The 20,464-nt window shown below is 35.8% G+C and overlaps 1 long non-coding RNA gene across 1 annotated transcript in view; it reads right to left on the reverse strand.

Moving 5' to 3' along the window:
* Window positions 1-20,464, reverse strand: part of LOC120532195 — a 64,546-nt gene that overhangs the window by 9,249 nt on the left and 34,833 nt on the right. The window contains exon 2 of the long non-coding RNA XR_005634248.1: window positions 8,097-8,184. This is a non-coding gene — a long non-coding RNA (uncharacterized LOC120532195). The remainder of the gene's footprint in view (window positions 1-8,096; window positions 8,185-20,464) is intronic.

Raw genomic sequence — 20,464 nt, forward strand, 5'->3', positions numbered from 1 at the left:
TGGTATGGCATAGCAGGAGTAATGTTGCATATGCTGATATTAATTGCTAGTCTTGTGATCAACCATTTCGAATGACTCCAGCTACACTGGTCATTATGACAAATGAATAGAAATATATCCATAACTCAGAAAAATAGTACAGCGAATCTGTGATAAAATTAATTATTCCCAAGTTCATTTAATTGTCATATGCATGCCTCAGAAATGTAATAAAATAGATGCATTCTACAGGTTTTAAGGTGTTTATTTTCATATCGGTACCAATGCCCCATATACTCCATTTTAAACCACAATAACAGGCATGGCATATTTTAAGTTTAAAAAATTAATTAACTTATACCATATTGGGGTAAAATAACTTTGCCTTGGAAACCTTTTAAACTCATCTGCTTCTTCATTTTCATGAAATTATAAATAAGATATCCTCACATATGACCACATATCCATATCCTTTTTGATATTACAGTTAATAATGCAGATAGTTTATTGTTTTACCTACACTCATTTAAATGCAAAATCTTATTTCTTGTTTTGATCCTAGGTAATTAATTAACAACATACCAGTTTGCTTATTCTGTCTCTTCTGTGATTGACATGACTTAGTTAACTGTTTCTATTGTATGTAACAATATTTTTAAGATGTGTATTTTTCAAAAACACATGAAAAAAAGTTTTACCATGCTTTACTTATTAACACATACCTTTTAGTTATATTAACATTGAAAACAACTCCACAACAAACTCGTCTGCATTCTTACGTTTACCATCTCTGCCAACGTTGTTCACTGTGTTATGTTACAACACTGGCACATACACAAAAAAGTATTAAGTAAACATTGTATCCCTCCCAAGAAAATAATTTTTAAAGATTTTATCTAAATGGTAAGTTTTTTCCTGCTTGTGAAACCACTATATAACACTAGAATAAATGCAAATAAACATTGATGCAATATAAATAATTTCTTTTTTTTTTCCAAAACCATATTACTAATTGCCATTTCAGCAGTTTGATCAGTTTTTATTAGAATGTACCAAGTATGTTACATGGGGATACGTTTTTTCAACTTGGTCTTTAAGGTTACATCATCATTATGAATTTTTAAACATTTTTCAGATGTTCTTGTTATTTAATCCATTATTTACTAATGAGCACATTAGTGGATCTGATGTCTTCAAGCATTTAGTTTTGAATGCCTGGGTGTCTGATCTGCTTGTTGTTAATTGTCATTATTATGAGACCAATAAGAGAGAGGACTGAGCTGAAAGAAAAAATAGGAAATCCACGAAAGAGTGTCAAAGAAATACTCCACCAAAAATGACATTTTCTATATGATAATTACTCTAGGTTGTTTGTAGAAATAGTTACTCATGTGTCTAATCCGCAAGTCAGTTTATCCAATTATATGCTCACAATTTGCAAAATGCATGAATTTTTTAATTGAAGACAGGGCTCTTGACCAATACATGTGTGAATGTTTTGCCATATTGATTTCCTTAACAGTTGATCATTCTTTTAACAATGCAGCCTGTACAGTAGATACCAAGTTGTTTCATGCAGTGTGTTAACTTTCACTTTAGCTCTTAGCATGTCGATACTTGATTGTTTTATTAAGCGGAGGTGGTATAATCCACTTTGTTGATTTCGGCACGCAGACACTTGATCGTTTCATCATTGCTCATCACTTGTTTTATCAATTAGGGGGAGGATCCCCTCACCCAGAATGCACTGATGGTAGTCAGATTTAAATCATATACAAAACGTTTCCATCCACACTTCACATTGTGATCAAGTTACATAGTTAGCAGCCATGATACCTGTCACACACAGGTAATAGAATAATTTAAAAATATTTGCTATCTCTTGTCCTACGTTACTTTCAGTGCCTTTCCTCTGTATTTGCGTGTGTGTGGATGTCTCTTCACTAGTGCTCCTTTGCTTGAGTTAGTTCCCGTAACGTCTGCATCTCAGACTCTGTCAATATTTTCAAGGAACCTTTTCCCACCTCCTGTCCGGTTATAAACTTTCGGTCTTTGAAGCTTGCGCCTTTACTTCTCCTCGTTCATCTCACCCTTACACTTCCTCTTTTTTGGTGTCACCAAATCCAAAATGATCAATCATACTAAGGCCAAACTAACCAATCAGATTGTTCTATAGAAACTAGACACACAGACCTTAGTGTTTTATCATTTATTATATTTTATATTGTGTCTTACTCTGAGCATACAATCAATAACAATTTTGCGATAAAAATATCACTGCATTAAAAAATAGAGTAAAAAATAGGGTAACAATTCATTGCATAGATAGATAGATAGATAGATAGATAGATAGATAGATAGATAGATAGATAGATAGATAGATAGATAGATAGAATAATAATAAAAAATGGTATGTTAGTAAAGAGCTAGAGTGAGATAAAGGTAGAAAATTGTGAATCAGTAGTTAATAGTATAGGAAGGATCTCATGAGCTCTTTGCCATGCTTTTCATTTTGAGAGCATTATGGCCAGTTATTATTAGAAAATTGTAATAGGTGGGTGGTACAGAGTTGGGAGGATTTTTGCCAAGAATGCCTAAGCAAGCCTTTGAAATGTTGAGAAGGTCAGCATTAAGACTTGTGGAACCATCAACAGCTGCAACGGTGCTATCCTCAGCACATAACATTTTGTAGGTTGATTGTTTTAAAAAATGTTTTTGTTTGTTAGCTGAAACTTTATCCAGCTTGTTGCCAGTTTAGCTCAAGTATGGCTTAGTAGTCTCTACCTCACCCTTAAACAAGCCAATAGACCTACTCATGTTTTAAAAAACAAACAAACATATTTTTAGCAATTTAATTTAATGTTCTTTAAAACACTGAAACTATATTCATTTAAATACTTGGATTAGATTTGGTTTCAACTTCATTTGCTTTATTCCTCCTGTGTTTAACTTCATTTTTCAAAGTGCCATCCTTACAGCCCTGTGCCAGACACCCTGTAATTAAATGTTTATTCATGTGGTTTATGATTCACCAATTTTGTCAGCACTCTGTACCTCTCAGTGGGATACAACAGTTGCACACCAAAAAAAAAGGAAAAAATGGTGAGGAATACATTTGCTTGTGTTTGGAAATTATTTACACTTGTTACAATGGGAAAAAAAAACACTAGACCTAAACAGGAGAAAGAGAGGACCAGAAGAATGTTAAATGCAAATAAAGAAAGGTCTGAGAGGCAAACAGGACTAAGGTGGCACTGTTTTGCTATTAATTTAAGGGTGTTCTCAGACCCCAGACAATAGACAGGAACAGGTTATGTACAGTATTTTACTGTGGTTACCTGAATAAAAGCCAGATGGTCTTTTGAATGTAGCACCCAAGCAGATATGAAGCTTTTTTTTTTTTTTTGCTTGTTTCTTCAATTAATTAATTATCATTTACTGCATATGTTGCCTCAGAACTAGGTTTGAACACTGTCATGGCCTTTGTCAATTTGGAGCTTGTACATTCTCTAAATGTCTTTGTGGGTTTTTCTCAAAGTGCTATGGCATTCTTTCCACTTCTCAAAAAGTGAATATTCCTTGAAGAGAGCAAACTTCACCTAATTTGTGTTATTTAATTTTTGAAGATTTTAGTGTGTGGAATGCATGTGGGAATATCTGGTAGTTATTTTGTTTTACTATCTCTTATTTATGCAACATGAATTAGGGGTCAGTCGTTGCGCTTATAATGTGTCAAGAAAGGCACTCTTGTGTGGCATTAAGATTGTGCTTTTATTGCTGTGAATCAGACCATGTTGTGGTTAACTGTCTTAAGTCTGTCCGTATGTGTAGATTTTCTCCACCGTTGACTCCTCTGTCCATAAAATTTGGACTTAGTGAGGCATTGATCTGAAGCTCAATATCTGGTTACAGTCCTGAAGAACACTTAACCACAATATTCAGGCCCCAAGGTTGCTTGCTAAGTTTCATTATCAATTCCTTTCTAAGCCTTAGAGGGAGCATATGTCCTAGTACACATTCATTTTCATAAATTTTATTGTTTGGAATTGTTATTTATTTAATTTGTACTTTTTACGCAGTATGAATTATATAGCTATAATAAAAAAAAAAGAATAAATCTTTAGTATTGCTTAGTTTCTTCTCTATGTAGGCTAAGTATTAGATTCTTTTCAGTTTTGGACTTTTGGTTGATTTACTTGCTCAATATATTTTTGATCTCCCAGATCTGACCTTGCTTGGCTTGGATTATGATTTTAGTTCATGTTATTATCTACTGGTCCTAGTCAATCATAATAAATCCAGAGATTTTGCATCCTTATGTTTTGACAGGCTGAGCTTGTTCTAGCCATTTTCAGTTACATAATAGTTGTTAACATAATCAATTAATTGGCACCTCATAGTCTGCTCTATGCATCACTAAAAATGAAGCTTAGCACAGCGTTGTGACTTGAGAGTTCATGAAACTCCCATTTGATGAGAAAGCAAACCTTGGTTCTGATATGCTTTAAATATATTTTATTAGTGCATTCTTACTTACACTTTTAATTATGTATTTTAACTGATATGTTCATTACAAAATAATAAAATGTTATTAACTATACTGTTCATTAAAAACATCAAGAATTAAGTAAAATTATTATAACATTCATTCAGTTGTTCTTTTTATTCAAGGAGAGGCAAAAGGAAAAAAAAAAACATGAAATAGTAATAAAAATAGGTTATAAAGCTTTGTTCATTAAGCTGAAATACATAAATATAGAACATACCAACCCTAAGCCTGTAAACTTCAAACAAAAAGTAGCACTGAGATTACATAATAATGTAATGTACAGGAAAAAATGCTATCCTTCAAAACCTTACTAGGATAAATTTGAGTGTGCTGGTTGTGGTGTCGAATATAAAAGAAGACGTGAGAAAAGTTGATTCTCCAAATTCCATATCTTTACTCGCCTTTTCATACAATGCTCATCCCTGAAATGCCTAGGTGTCCTGCCAATAGGCAAACTCTGTCCAGACCTGGGGAGGCCAGGCAGCAGCAGCTGTAGCCTCGTCTTAATTGTCTGCAAGATCTGCAGTTGTTAGAATGAACCTTTCAAGTGAATGTGAATTAAAAGCATTAGGGGAAGATGGGACATTAAGGCTTTGGCTCTGAAGCTTGGGTAAATTTTTTTTTTGGGTAATACTATCCCTGTCCCCCAGAAGTGGCTGAAAAGTTGAAGTAGCTTAATGTGACATTGGCTGTATGAGGGGAGAAACCTTCCTAAAGCAGCTAGCATGCTACCTCGAACCATCTTCAAAGAAAAATGCTGAAGAGCCTAAACAGAATGTAATACAGAGTGGTGCTGACCAAAAGTGTAACAACTTGTTCTATAGGCTCTTCTTATACGTATCCAGTCACGTAACTGTATTCGTGGACAACAGGCATGGTCAGTTTGATCCACTATTTCTTTCATTCTGGCTTGGTTACCATTAATTGAGGCCTCTAAAGCTGAGGCGTTTTTGTTCATGTGGCTGGGGCTCAATGTGTCCAAGGGACGCTGCAAGTTCAGTCCTAGCATTAGGGAAGCTGGAGAAATTCCTTTGGTAGAATCCTGGGTTGCTCGATAGTGGGGAAGATTCTCAAGCAGTGCCATGTGGAAGGGAAATACCTAGGTTGAATGTGCACACATACCATTTTTTAAAGTTTGATTGAAGTGCTCTGCACTACTTTTTGCCTGTGGATGACAGAACGTAATACAAAAATGTTTCAGATCTCTTTTGGATAGGAATGACTGAAACTCTTGTGAGATAAACTGTGGGCCATCGTCTGGGATGATAACACGCATCAGTCCCCAATGAACAAATAACATAAGATGTCTATTATAATTTTTGATATAATGGAGCCAACAGGAAAAACGTCAGGCCACTTTGAATGTAAACCATAGACCATAACAAAAAACCTCTGGTGATGTGGTATATCATGCAATTATCCACAAATATTTTGCTGGAGATGTTCCTATGGATGAGAAGGCCAAACCAAAGGATGAAGAGGAGGCAGGACTTGCAAGCATGTCTTGCCACTCAAAAGCCAGGCTTCACAGCCATGGATAAGGGCATCAGTGTTGCGATTAATACCAGGACACCATATTCAAGAACAGCATTTCTGCTTCACCTTGACAATGCCAAGATGCCCCTCTTTTGCCATTAACAAGACAAAACCTCAGAGTGGTTAAAGAATGACAATGACATCTCTTCTTGAAATAAAGAAATTATTTCAGATAGACAGCTCATTTTTCACTCTAAAATAAGATTTCAGATCTGGGGAAGATCTGAATTTGGTTAGCGATAAAAGTATGAAGGGTTTTGAAATGGGATCAATGTAGGAAAATTAATGTAGTTCTTAAAGGGACACACTAGAGTGCAGTAGCATGGGCACAATAAACCTTTTTTTCATATTAAGTAGTTACTTTCATGTGCAAATTTTCTCAGCTTCTACCCAGTCATGGGCTTCAATGAAGTATTATGGACTGTGCTTGTTTTTTTCAAATCAGGATCAAGCCTGTGGATTGTTTCCAAAGGTACCTACTACTTGAGTGTATGTGCTCTTATTCACAGTTGTTTTGGGTATGGCTTGGACCATAGGTGTAATCATTACCAACATTTTCAATATGGAACTGGAGGAAAAACTCAAGATGATCAGATTCACCTGCCAGACTATTTTATTTAATATTAAATAATTCTAAAATAGCTACTTTTGATACCCTTCAGAAGTATGGGCCATTGTCTGGGATGTGATTAATTTGTCCCTCAGCACCAATCAGTATTGAAAAGTCTGAATAATATTGCTTTCATATGCCTAATTCAAGCAAAATTTTAGTATGCACCAGTATTTCTTGTTTTTGCAGTTTTCTGTACTGAAAATTTACAGTGTATTTCGCATTTAGTATATTTGCTTCTCCTGATAAGCAGCAGTATAACAGAAGTTACTCCAAAAGAATATAAGTCATTTAAGTTTCTTTACAGAAATTTGTATCACTCATGACTTCAAACATTTACTTTTTTCCAGAGAAAGAAAAAAAAACTATTGACCTTTCATGACTGACTAAAAATATTTAATCAATATCTGCAACATGTTAGTTTACTAATAAAAAAGAAGCACAGTCTCTTAAACTGGATAACTGTGGTGGACAGATGTTTCACTGAAATGTCCCAAATGAATGAAAAGCTGAAAACATTAGTCAATTTTTCAAAAAAAACTCAGGGAAAGCAGTGAGGCATACCTTTGGTGTATTTGTTCAGTAGAGTAGAGTAGAGTAAGAACATGAAAGTAAAACAGTAATAAAAGAATTTAATTTATGATTATAATGCACAATTCCACTTATCAACTGAGCAGACTATACACTAATTACAAATACAGTTCAATTAAGTTTATTCCTAAAATAACACGCAAAAAAAAAAAAAAAACATATTTGTCAGAGGGGAACATTTTGGTGTCAGAGGGATCCATTTTTGCACACTAGGTTGTTTTCTTTTTTTTCTTAGGCAAAGAAACATGTATTTGTTAAATGTAAAAGCCAGTATTGTGGTTGGCTGGCACCCTGCCTGGGATTTGTTCCTGCCTTGCACCCTGTGCTGGTTGGGATTGGCTCCAGCAGACCCCCATGACCCTGTGTTAGAATATAGCGGGTTGGATAATGGATGGATGGATAAAAGCCAGTAGATGAAAGGGCAATAGACACCCTTTGTTGGGAATGGGCTGATAAGTGAAAAGACAAATTTCCTGAGTAATTTGTTTACATGTTTTTGTTGCTGGCTGTCTACAAGACATAGATATTTGCCTACTCTGATTCTGTTACAGGTTATTACTGGTTGTCTAAAGGACGTAGATATTTACCTGATTCTGTTGTTTAAACAATGAAAATATGTTTACACAAATGTTGATCAAAGCAAATTGGTATGTACTGTACCATTGTTTAATAAATCATAATTTTTATCTAGACAGGGACTAAAGCAGATACATGCTTCTGGGCAGTGGGTGATGTAGTGAGGGATCGTCACTCGCACAGAGCACAGGAGCTCGCAGGAAGACTAGGGTATGTGGTTGGAAAGACGTGAAGCACACGGACAGCAACACTTACCTTCAGGGAGGAAGAGGCAGTTCCACCAAAGAGACACTGGTTGTGGGTCCAACAAAAGAAGGAAGGCTCACAAAAGGAGAGAGTAAAGCTGGAGAATAAGAAGCAAGGTGTGCTTAGGTTATTATAGCAACACAAAAAAAATAATGAAAATAACAGTGAAAAAATAATGCCCACTCCACGAGGAGGAGACGCTGTCAGGGTTTCGACAATTTAGCAAAACCTGTTTGAAAATAAGCTTCCAGTGGTACACAGTGGCAAACTAGACTTTGCCCCACTAAAGGCTGTATCATCCACTGTTATGTTTGTAATGGACTTCTAGAGTATGGATGGTGTATTTTTTTAAAAGGTTTTCACTCCTGATATTTTTGATTTCTTGTCTGCTTTTTTTTGGTGTATTTTATATTGTCTGACATAATACAAGTTATTGTTGGTTCTCCGGAACCTTGCTGCTGTGTCTTTCATTGTGTGCTTACTCACCGTCCAATTTAAAGAAACCTGTGTGCTATTATCTGTAAATCTCAAGAGTTCCAAGTTTCTTAATAAAACTGGGTGACTTATTTGGATATTTTAACTGTGTCAAGGTCACATTATCTATAAATGTCGACAGACACCCGTCACATAATGTTTAATGCAAAACACCATGCAATATATACATACAGAAACATATAGTACATACATCTACAGTATGTAGTCAGTTCTAATATGTTTTTTATACTGCATACAGAAATATGCATATATCTACAGTACATTTTCAGTGCAAATAACCTTTTTTAAAGTGTCAAACTCAAACCACATATTTAAATTGTTCTAAGACAGCCAGCTGCCCAGACCCAGTACATACACTGCACAACATCATACTCAAGGCAACAATTCCAGCAAAAAACTACGATTGGCCAACAGTGATGACACATCTACCGAGCTATACTAAGTGCTACCACACACCAAAAAGAAAAGGAGGAGAAAAACAATGGGAATGATTTAATAACAGTTAATTCAAATAACTGTCACACTTATTAAAGTGCATTAGGTGCAGCTTCAGTAGCTGCTCTATCAATAGTAAGTTACTGTCGGCTAAAATGAAAAACCTTCAGCTGTTGATTTACATGCAGTACGTCAACTAATTGATCCAACGTATGGGAGACCAATAGCAAAGCACCACCTTCTAATATATTTTAATCCTATGACTTTTATGCAGACTTAAAAATTGGGATCATAATTTACATTCTGGATTATTTGTATTACTACTATAAGTTGTGTAAGAAACAGGGATCCTAAGCCTTTCATAACTTCATGAACCTATTGACAAGAGCATGTCTGATTATCAGTCAAATAAAAAGGTAATTAAGCAACATATCATCTATAGTAATTCACCCAAAGCAAGACAAACTCACACTTATCAGGTACTATTCAGACCAGAAATGATGGATCTGCTATTTGTGAACTGTAATAGATTTACCTTATGAAGCAGCTTGTGTGTCTTTCCCTACCATTCTGTCTGCCATTCATCTGCCAGAAAAGATTAAGAAAACATGTAGCTAAGGCGTCTCAAGCAGTCGACTACCTGAAGTCCCTAGTAGGAAATTCTAGTAGTGAATGAAGCTAACAAATCATCAGTGAAAGAAAGGAAGGCTTGGCAGCAAAATACAATGCAATCTCTTGTAGAGTGTATGACCTCTGTGTTTTGTCCTTCAAGATGGGACAGCTAAGAAAGCTAGCATCTCATTGTAATGACAGCATAATCTGTAATTCACAGTCTTGTGTTACAAAAGCTCTCCGAACTTGTTAGATGAAAGATGCTATATAAATGCTCATATTATTTTTAGCTATTAAGATCTCTAATGATATGTGTGGGGCTACAGCTTAATGGTTCTTAAATAAAGTAAGCATCATTTACCTGATTTACATATGAATGAGTTGTTCTCATTTATATATTATGCATTTTAAGAGCATCATTATGGAGCTAATGGTGTGTTTGCCATTTTCATGCAGATAAACACTCTTTCAGTATTTGAAAACAAGTAGTGTTTAGGTTGAATTAAAAGGACAGGACAGTGACGTAAGTATATAGTATATGTATACATGCTAAGAATATATTGTATATTAGCTTCAGAAATCAACATGCTTGTTTAAACTGAAGGTACACAATAAGGTTTCATTTATTGTTATATATAAAATAATTAAATGGAGACAAGAAGACAGAAATAAATTGATCAGAGACACTAGAAACACAATGTGGGTTGGCTTGTTACATGCATATTTCCACCACTATGATCATAGCCAATCCAATCTTTTATTCTCAGAAGAATCATTTACAACCTTTGCCCATTCATGTAATAAATTTCATTTAGATTTATAAGATTAAGTAAGCTGTTGGTGTTTACTGTAGGAATGATAGTACTTTCCTCTATTGTGTTTTACTCACTACTTATATAGAGGTGTTAACAGTCTAATCCTGTCCTGTCTGCTGATGAAATAAAACCCAGCTTCACGAGTTTCTAATGTCAGAATACAAGGGCATCATTGTGGTGCAGTAGTTGGTGCTTTCAGTGAGATTCCCATAACATCAGTGGATGTAAAAACAGTACTTTACAGTTATATATCATTACAGTTTAAAATTATTATTGCTTCATTTTCCTGATTTGTTTTTGTACTATAGTGATTGTTATTTTTGAGATTAACATTTCTGTTATTTTTGTGACATCATTGATTCACCATTTAGTGCATTTTCTTACCATTTGCACCAACATTTTGTGTCTGTGGATTTAATGGGAGTCACCATTTTGTCTGACATAAATCGATTGCAACTAGTGCAGAATGCAGCTGCTAGAATCCTAACTAGGAAAAGAAAATCCGAGCACATTTCTCCAGTTTTGATGTCACTACACTGGTTGCCTGTGTCATTCAGAATTGACTTTAAAATACTGCTTATGGTTTACAAAGCCTTAAATAATTTCGCTCCATCTTATATATCAGAATGTCTGACACCATATATTCCAAATCGTAACCTTAGATCCTCAAATGAGTGTCTGCTTAGAATTCCAAGAGCAAAACTTAAAAGAAACGGTGAGGCGGCCTTCTGCTGTTATGCCCCTAAAATCTGGAATAGCCTGCCAATAGGAATTGGCTAGGCTGATACGGTAGAGCACTTTAAAACACTGCTAAAAACACATTACTTTAACATGGCCTTCTCATAACTTCATTTTAATTTAATCCTAATGCTCTGCATATTCAATTAATTGTCATTACTATTCATGGTGGTTCCAAAATCCGTACTAACCCCTACTCTCTTTTCTGTTCTTTTTCCGGTTTTCTGTGGTGGCGACCTGCGCCCCCACCACCTAATCAAAGCATCATGATGTCCCTACATTGATGGATTAGTCCATGTGACCGTCACCATCAAGTTCTTCCATGAGAACCCTGAATACAATGAGGACTGTTCGTTTATGTTACGTAGAAGGCCCAGATGGGGCTGGTGGTCTAATGGCCTGGAACCCCTGCAGATTTTATTTTTTCTCCAGCCGTCTGGAGTTTTCTTTGTTTTTTCTGTCCTCCCTGGCCATCGGACCTTACTTTTATTCTATGTTAATTAGTTTTCTTTGATTTTAATTCTTACTTTGTCTTTTTTCTCTTTCTTCATCATGTAAAGCACTTTGAGCTATGTTATTTGTGTTGTCACAAAACTCACAATGAGACTTAGCAAGGTTTGGGGCAGCCACCCGTATAATTTGGTATCCTGGCTGCAGATCGTCTTTTAAATGATAGCACTGCTGTGCTCAAAACCGAGCCCACTACAGAACTGAGGGAATAGGGAAAAGGTTCAGGCTTTTAAAGGGGAAGATAGGAAGTGAGATCATAGGGGTCCGGCTCATGAAGGTCTTCAGCCATTGGATTGAGCCTGGATGTGACATCACAGGGGCCAGAGCCGGCAAGGTCTCCTTCCATAGGCTCGGTCCCGTAAGTGACATCAAGAGAGCCAGGTGGAATCGCCCGTGAATGGTCTGCAGGCAAGGGAGAAAAAGAGTCAGTGCACTCTGCCACATCCTGGTATGTCTCAGAACTGTCCTTACTCAAGCCCTTTAGCTGCCTCCATTGCGCATGTGTGTGACAGTATGAAAATGTGCTATATAAATAAATGTTGTTGTTGACTAGTCATTACGATGCTACGTGGTTGCTGAAGAGGGAGTTGTAAAAATAAAGTGTTTGCTAATATTTTTTGGGATTTTGAAATTTCATTAAGATTGTGGTTGGCTTCTTTATTTTGTTTTAATATCAGTGTTTTGGTTTCACATTTCCAAGCATGGCTATAAAACTCTTTTGACCACTAAAACTATTTTGTTAATCTCAAAAAGGCTTTCAACCACCAATTTAAGCACGATAATTATACAGCTGAACCAACAAAATAAGTAATTTCTTTTCTGTCACACTTGCAAAACAACTTTAAAGTAGACACCAAAAAGGGCTCACTTTCATAAGAAAAGAAAATAAAAAACCTACTTACAGGATACTACAGGGAGATTCACTCGAAAGAGGCCCAAAATATTCTGTAATAACTCTCGCTAGGGCGAAGCAATCTGAACGAAACAACATGCAATGTGCTCCTCAATATATGGAGCTTCGAACAAGCCGGCACATCACTGCATCAGAGTGATGAGGTAAGCACCGGACAGCCATAACGACGTTTAACTTCTTCTTGTAACTTCTGGGTGCATACCGCCCATACCCCTTCACTCAGTCACTCGACATCTTATCATGATGGTGGTGTACAGTATTGAGCAGTGCATTTGATTATGATTCTAAGGATTAATAAAATAACAATGGAAACTGTGGAACGGTCTGCCTGCTACTATAAGAGATGCCCCTTCAGTCACAGCTTTCAGATCCCGGCTGAAGACTCACTACTTCAGTTTAGCATATCCTGACTAGAGCTGCTGAGATACTGTACAGACTGCATCTCTGTTGTTGGTCTTTAGCACTAGAGCATAAGTAATATGATTCTGTTTCTCTTCTTGGTACTCAAGTGTGGCACCTGGTGCCACTGCCCACCTGCTAAGTCGTTTTGTTTGCCAAAGGAAAAGTCATCTGTGATGGAGGATCACAGGAATCATCAGGTAGAGGGGTCCTTTCATCAGATTGGCCGGCCCAGCGCTGTCTCAGCTGTGGACCCGAAACAAATCCAAATCATATTATTTGATATCATCTACTGTTAAATTATGCTCTGTACTTATAATATTTTTATTTTACTATTATACTGTATTGAGGATTACTTATGTTTTGTTCTGTGTATTGTATTGTATTGACCCCCTTCTTTTTGACACTCATTGCATGCCCAACGTACCTGGAAAGGAGTCTCCCTTTGAACTGCCTTTCCCAAGGTTTCTTCCATCTTTTTTCCATACTAGGGTTTTTTTGGGTTTTTTTTTCTTTGTCTTCTTATAGAGTCAAGGCTGGAGGCTGTCAAAGTCAAGTCAGGGCCTGTTAAAGGCCATTGCGGCACTTCTTGTGTGATTTTGGGCTATACAAAAATAAATTGTATAGTATTGTATTATATTGTCTTCATGGTGTGAACCTAATGGGTAACCAATTCATTTAAGTGATGTCAGAATTAACTGGATGATCGTGAGTTAACGGAATGTTACTTCCAGCAAGATGGAGCAACGTGTCCCACATCGCCAAGGAGCAAGGCAGAGTCCTTCTTCAGCAACAGGGTAATTTCAAAGGGGCTTTGGCCACCACGGTCTCCAGATTTGACATCACCAGACCTCTTCCTTTGGGGTATGCTCAAAGGAATAGTCTATCTTTTTTTGTAATTTTATTAATTTTATTGCAATCATTCCATACAAATCAATCAATTTTTACAAAAAGTAGGATTGAGAACAAGTCTATCTGAACAAGCCATGCACTGTGGAAGATTTGAAGGAAACATTCAATGTGAATTTGCTGCTTTTCACTCCTGAGACTCTTGCCGATATGTTCAGGGACATGGAGCGCCACTTCGAAATGTGTCTGGCACAAAACAGAAACCACTTCCAGCATCGCATGTAATGCCATCGATTGCACATATGTCAAGGTATATAGCGTTTTTTTGGTTCAGATTGCTTCATCCTAACTGGAGTTACAACAGAATATCCGGGGCCTCTTGCAAGTAAATCTCCCTTTACATCAAATATGCTGTGATGTGAATGTGACATTTTTAAAAACAGTGAGAGTGAAGGTGGATATGTGAGTGAGTGTGTCCTTAGATGTGCTTAACATCCCATTGACAGTTCAATCTTACTTTGTTTCCAGTATTGCTAGTATTTTACACCTTAATTCGGAAAACTGACGGATAGTTGTACTGCATGAATAAACAAAGTTGGTGATCTTTGAAAATACATCATTTGTATCAGTACAGCATGTCTGATTATAACTGGTCAATAGTTCAAGTTGAAATGTAGAACATTTATTATACTAAAGTTTTCTCAAAAAAAAATGAAGGTATATTTAGCACATTTATTCTGCTGCTGACTAAGCAAGGGGACTTGTAAAACAAAACCTGTTTGATTTTCCTAATTTACCTGTTATGTGTTTTTCTTTTTTTACATTAATGAATACATGCAAACTTTCATTTTTCTGCTTGACTTAGTTTAGGTTTCCCTTAAAACAATTTAAAATCATTTTAACCATTTAAACTCATTTTTGTCTGTTTTCTGCTACTTTGATTTAACTGGCTATAACTTTGTCATCATCAACTCAAAATTCATGTTCCACCCCTTAAAATAAAGGTCAGACATTTCTCTTTCAGAATTTTTACACATGAAGAATATGGTTATGTGTCAGGCATATGCTGCAGCAAAATGATTCACAAAATGTAATAATGTTTACACAAAAAATGCACGTTGAATGATATTCTTATTTCCATACATGTTGAAATATGCCTCCAAATGCTATACTAGTGTCCGTGAATGTGTCAGGAACACTCAGAAAAAAAAATACTACATGAAATATCTGCAAGTAATGTGTCTAGTTTTACTGTTTTGAAGCTGTAAAAAAATACTTTTGAAGACCAATAGCATTGTATTATTTTGAAGGGCAGAGTCATATATAGTTGGTAAAAAAGAAATTACACTGTGTATGCAAATTACAACACCAATATTTGCAAGATTCAAAAACATCTTTAAAAAAAAAAAAGATTAATGCTGAAATATAAAAAGTGGATTAAAGTTTCATTTTAAAGTTGAAACACCATTGTCATTTAGTAGATAATAGTTTATCCATCAAATTGTACGCATTTCAATCAGGATGTTCAAGAACGCCTTTGGGAGGAGTTCAGGTGTTGCTTTGAGAGAAAAAAGAATCATTGAAATGTGGTATCAGAGTATGCAATATGACATTTTAACAGCAAAACACTATACTTTAATTATAGCAATGAAGAAATCAATGATTTTTCAGTTGTTTTTAATTTTTGTGTCATTTTTCAGTCCTGCCAGGTGAGCCAAAACAACGCAGTTGAGTTTTAAGAGTTAGTATAGCAGTGGTTAGTTTAGTTGCTTAAAATCCATATGTTTCAGAGAAAACAGGATTCTTCACACTTGCTCTCAGTGAAACAAAATGAATTTGAGTGTCCTTACTATATACATAATCCACATTATTAACAGTATTAGCTTATGTTATGCAGGAGCAAGTGATATTTAATCATTTAACTTCACATAAACTGGCATATAAGCAATTAACAAGAAATTCTAAATGTAATGCACTCTTATTTTTCCACTTAAATTTAAGGCAACAGGATGTAACCACACAGGGGATGCCATTGAGCCACACACCATAGACACAATATCAGCCCATACGCCTCATGGTCTTTTTTTTTTTCTTCTCACATATTCCAGTGAGAACCACAACCAAAATACCATGATAACAGCAAGAAAATTCTTTCAAATCCCAAGGTGAGTTTTGCCTGCTGACTCCTGACCCCCGAGGAGATGCTGTGGACTTCCTTTAAACCAGAACTAGGAATGCTTCCAACCATTTGGAGAACTTTTGGGTCATATGGAAACCAAGGCAGACCCAGGGCAGAGCGCTCTTGTGGCACCCAAGAACCCCAACAGGGCTGTTCTTCTACACTCCAGCTCCCATGCAAACCTGTGGGAGTCTTAACTGCGACCAGGCTGGAGGAACACTTTCTCTGCCAGCCATGCTTCCCCAGTACATCCATTATTATGATACCCTGACTGGGATAAGGATCGCTAACCATCCCGGCTTGGTTGCAGCACCTTCCCTGCTATAATTCCATTATGGCCTTCCAGCCAGTTAAGACCTCACATCCATGTTGAGATGCAATTCCATTTGCTTTTGAATATACAATACACATAAATGTACATGCAGAAATGTGACTTTCATGGCATCTTTATAACCCTATCCCTTAATTCATGTTGTATAGCTCCATTAAGTGTATATGGATCATTATAACCTTGACATATTCTACTCTGTTTAATCCTAGGGAGTGCCACTGGATTCCAATGAAAATAACAGAAGGTAGAAATCATAAAACATATAGGCCTACAGGTACATCTCAATAAATTAAAATATCATTGAAAAGTTAATTTATTTCAGTAATTCAATTCAAAAAGTGAAATTCATGTATTATATAGGTTCATTACACATAAAGTGATACATTTCAAGCATTTATTTCTTTTCATTTTGCTGATTATGGCCTACAGGTAATTAAAACTCAAAATGTAGTATCTCAGAAAATTTGAATATTACATAATACCAATAAAAAAATGATTTTTAATATAGAAATATTCAGGATCACATATGAAAACAGCCATATAAGAACAGCAGTAAGGCTGAGATTTTGATGAATTACTGCAAAATCCTACAAAGAAATCAGGTTACATCAATGATTCCTTTACAAATAATTAACAATGTATCCATTAAATATTGTACAAACCTAGTGTTAGGTTTCATAGCCTTCTAGTGGGATATTCAAATAACCTTTAGGCTAACAGAATGTGACAAATATAGTTACAGTGCTATTAAACTATTAAAATTGTTATGGTGATTTGAAACATGATGGTAAGTACAACATCCTTTGTGTAAGTCATGAACAAGAAAGGAGACAAAATGAACACTTAGCAGTTTTCTACTGCATGTCCATTTTGAGTGGATTTTATGTAATGCAACTATGCAAAGGCAGCTCATTTTATGTAAACAAGAGCTAGAAGTGTCTGTAGCTTAGGCCCCATAACCACACATTGTTATAGCACCTACCACAAAATATTTGGTCATTAAGTCTATTCTAAGTTTTTAAAGCACATGCCAACAGGAACGTAAGACTCTCATATATTAACAAAAGCTCTTGCAGAGGCCAGTTGATAGATCAGTATCTCACTTAAATGAGTGTTCAGAATGTACAGTACTTTACAAGGCAGAAGACATAGCAACAGCATGGAGATTCTCTAGTCTGGAGGACTGAGGGCTGAATTTCTTCTGTTTGTGAATAATATTGCTTTTGTGGCCACTTCAGATTGTTATCAACAGCATGCACATCAGCATTTTTTGGCAAGTTTGATGTTGTCTGGATGGACTAAGCATGTTAGATAATAGTACCATTCTGGTAAAGATAAGCTTACTTTCTGCAGGTTAGTGGAAAGCAGCTGTCCAAAGGGAAGCAGTTCAAATGGCCTGGTGTTTTGTTCAAATGTGAGGACTGAGTTATTCATAAAACTGAACAACAAAATGGTGCAACAGCCAGAGCTTTGCATGAGCTTCACTTGACTGTATTGAGAAAGCAGGAGTTTAATCCTCTGATTAAGCATTTGATTGGTGGCAAGTCTATATTCCCATCCTCAAGTATTTTCACGTGTTTTTCACAGTAGTGTAAAATTCTAAACTCTACTAAATCCACTGGAGAGGTGGAGATATGCTCTACATAGGAGAGGAATGAAGGTCAGTACAACAAGAACAAGACAGAATATGTGTGAGAATGAGACAGAGGTCAGAGGAGTGGTGAGGATGCAAGGAGTAGAACTGGTAAAGGTGGATGAGTTTAAATACCTGGGATCAACAGTACAGAGTAGCGGGGATTATGGAAGAGAGGTAAAAAAAAGACAGTGCAGGCACGGTGGAATGGGTGGAGAAGAGTGTCAGGAGTAATTTATGACAGATGGGTATCAGCAAGAGTGAAAGAGAAGGTCTATAGAACAGTAGTGAGACCAGCTATGTTATATGGGTTGGAGACAGGAGACTGAGCTAAGTTGACTAAGCTGAGTTAAAGATGCTAAGATTTACATTGGGTGTGACGAAGAAGGATAGGTTTAGGAACGAGTACATTAGAGGGTCAGCTCAGGTTGGACGGTTTGGAGACAAAGTCAGAGAGGACATGTGCAGAGAAGATATACTGGGTATATTGGGAAAAGGTTGTTAACAATAGAGCTGCCAGGCAAGAGGAAAAGAAGAAGGCCTAAAAGATGGTTTATGGATGTGATGAGAGAGGACATGCAGGTGATGGGTGTGACAGAGCAAGATGTAGAAGATATGGAAACAGATGATCCGTTGTGGCAATCCCTAATGGGAGCAGCTGAAAGAAAAAGAAGAAGAAGTCTAAAATAATAAGACCACAGGTATCAGTAGCTAAAATGTGATTTCTATACAGGCTGACTCAGTTTAGCTTTTAAGATGGGGTGTAAAGTTCAACAGCATGAGAGGACTACAACTGCTTATGATCCATTCCCGACTAAAAGAATTTAATGAAAGTGTTCTGAACACGTATTATGATGTACATAGGATGGCCCAGTGGCAGAAGAACCAGGGTTAAACACAGACAGAGTAAATATGAGAATAGTTAGGCCTACTCTTAATGTACAGTATGTTGTCACACCATCCCTTACCAATACAAGCACATGGATAGTAACTGAGTATTATTTTTGTATTTCTTTTAGTATCTTAAACAGAAACCTTTTTACCTTAACAGAAATTGACCCATAGAGGTAAAAACATTTTAATAAAAAAGTAAGATATGCTAATATAAATACAATAAACATTCATAATAAAAATAATTGCTAATTACTAATTAATTAGCAGTAAAAGATGGAACATTGATATAAAATGAGTACTTTCTAAATATTGTCATATTATATAAATCACAGAACTCTAATTTGTCCTAAGGCTGTTTAATTTCATATTTGGAGGTAAATAATGATACTGGTGGATAGAAAATGCTTCCATCCATCAGTACTCATTTCAGAGACATTATTTAATTTTTTTCAGAGCATTTAATTACGCATAAGAAGCGAAAAAGGAATTTAGTAAATAGCAGAGGACACTGAAGATTCTATTTTGTCAATTCAGGAGAACTGTATGTCTTGAGAGATCTATATAATGCCACTAATATTAACATAAACCATAAAATTAAAGTTCTGTCTGATCGTAATTCAGCATTACCAGATCATAAAAATACAGTCAATAGTTCTATTAATTCAATGAATATTGTATGTTCTTCAGTCCTATATACGTAAATCTGCTGAGCGTACCAGTATGTTTATTATTGGTAACTTAATAAAAAAAATGACAACGATTATGGGTGCTAGTGTCAGGCACTTTGATAGCTGTGGTGGGTACACACTAAACTGCTATTTAGAGGATGCACAAATGCAAATGAATGTCCTTTAGTAACTGCTTTTAACAGAATAACAAATAAAGCATCTTTTGTTTCAGTTACCATATCATTCTGAAAGAGAATTTAAAGAAATCTCTTACCTTGTACATTTGCTTTACCTGCAAAGTATTTGATATTGATGTGCTTTAGAACAGATTGCTTATAAATTACTTGTCATTAACCTAATGCAAACTAACACATTTATTTATAATTTGATTAATACATAATAGCTATTAATGTGCATGACCACAGTTACCACAGGGGACTACCATATGAAAAAACTTTCACATTGTGATTATATTGCAACATATTTCAAATGTGAAATGTTTTATGGTATAAACAACTAATTATTCAACACGTGACATTTCCATAACAAATGGCTTGAAACAAGTCCAGAGGTGTAAATAACATTCTCAAATAAGGTTAATCCCATTCAAGGTTATGGTAGAAATCAAGGGAGAAATGGGCAAACCACACAAACCAATACAGCTTACTTTTATTAAATGACCAGATAATAACTTTTTTCTAGAAGCGTTAACTGGAAAAATAATAACAATAGCTTAAAAGTCCTAAAAGTATATGTATTTCTGTGTGGTAGTTTGGGTCATTTGCGTAGTATCTGTACTCCATGTGTAACAAATAAAAATGTTTTCCACTCAAACCATTTAGCTGGGAAAAGTATAACTGAATAATAAGTAAACCTCACAATTAGACAGAAATTAGACAAAAACTT

The sequence above is a fragment of the Polypterus senegalus genome, chromosome 7 (assembly GCF_016835505.1).
Source record: "Polypterus senegalus isolate Bchr_013 chromosome 7, ASM1683550v1, whole genome shotgun sequence".
In the NCBI taxonomy this organism is placed as follows: domain Eukaryota; kingdom Metazoa; phylum Chordata; class Cladistia; order Polypteriformes; family Polypteridae; genus Polypterus; species Polypterus senegalus.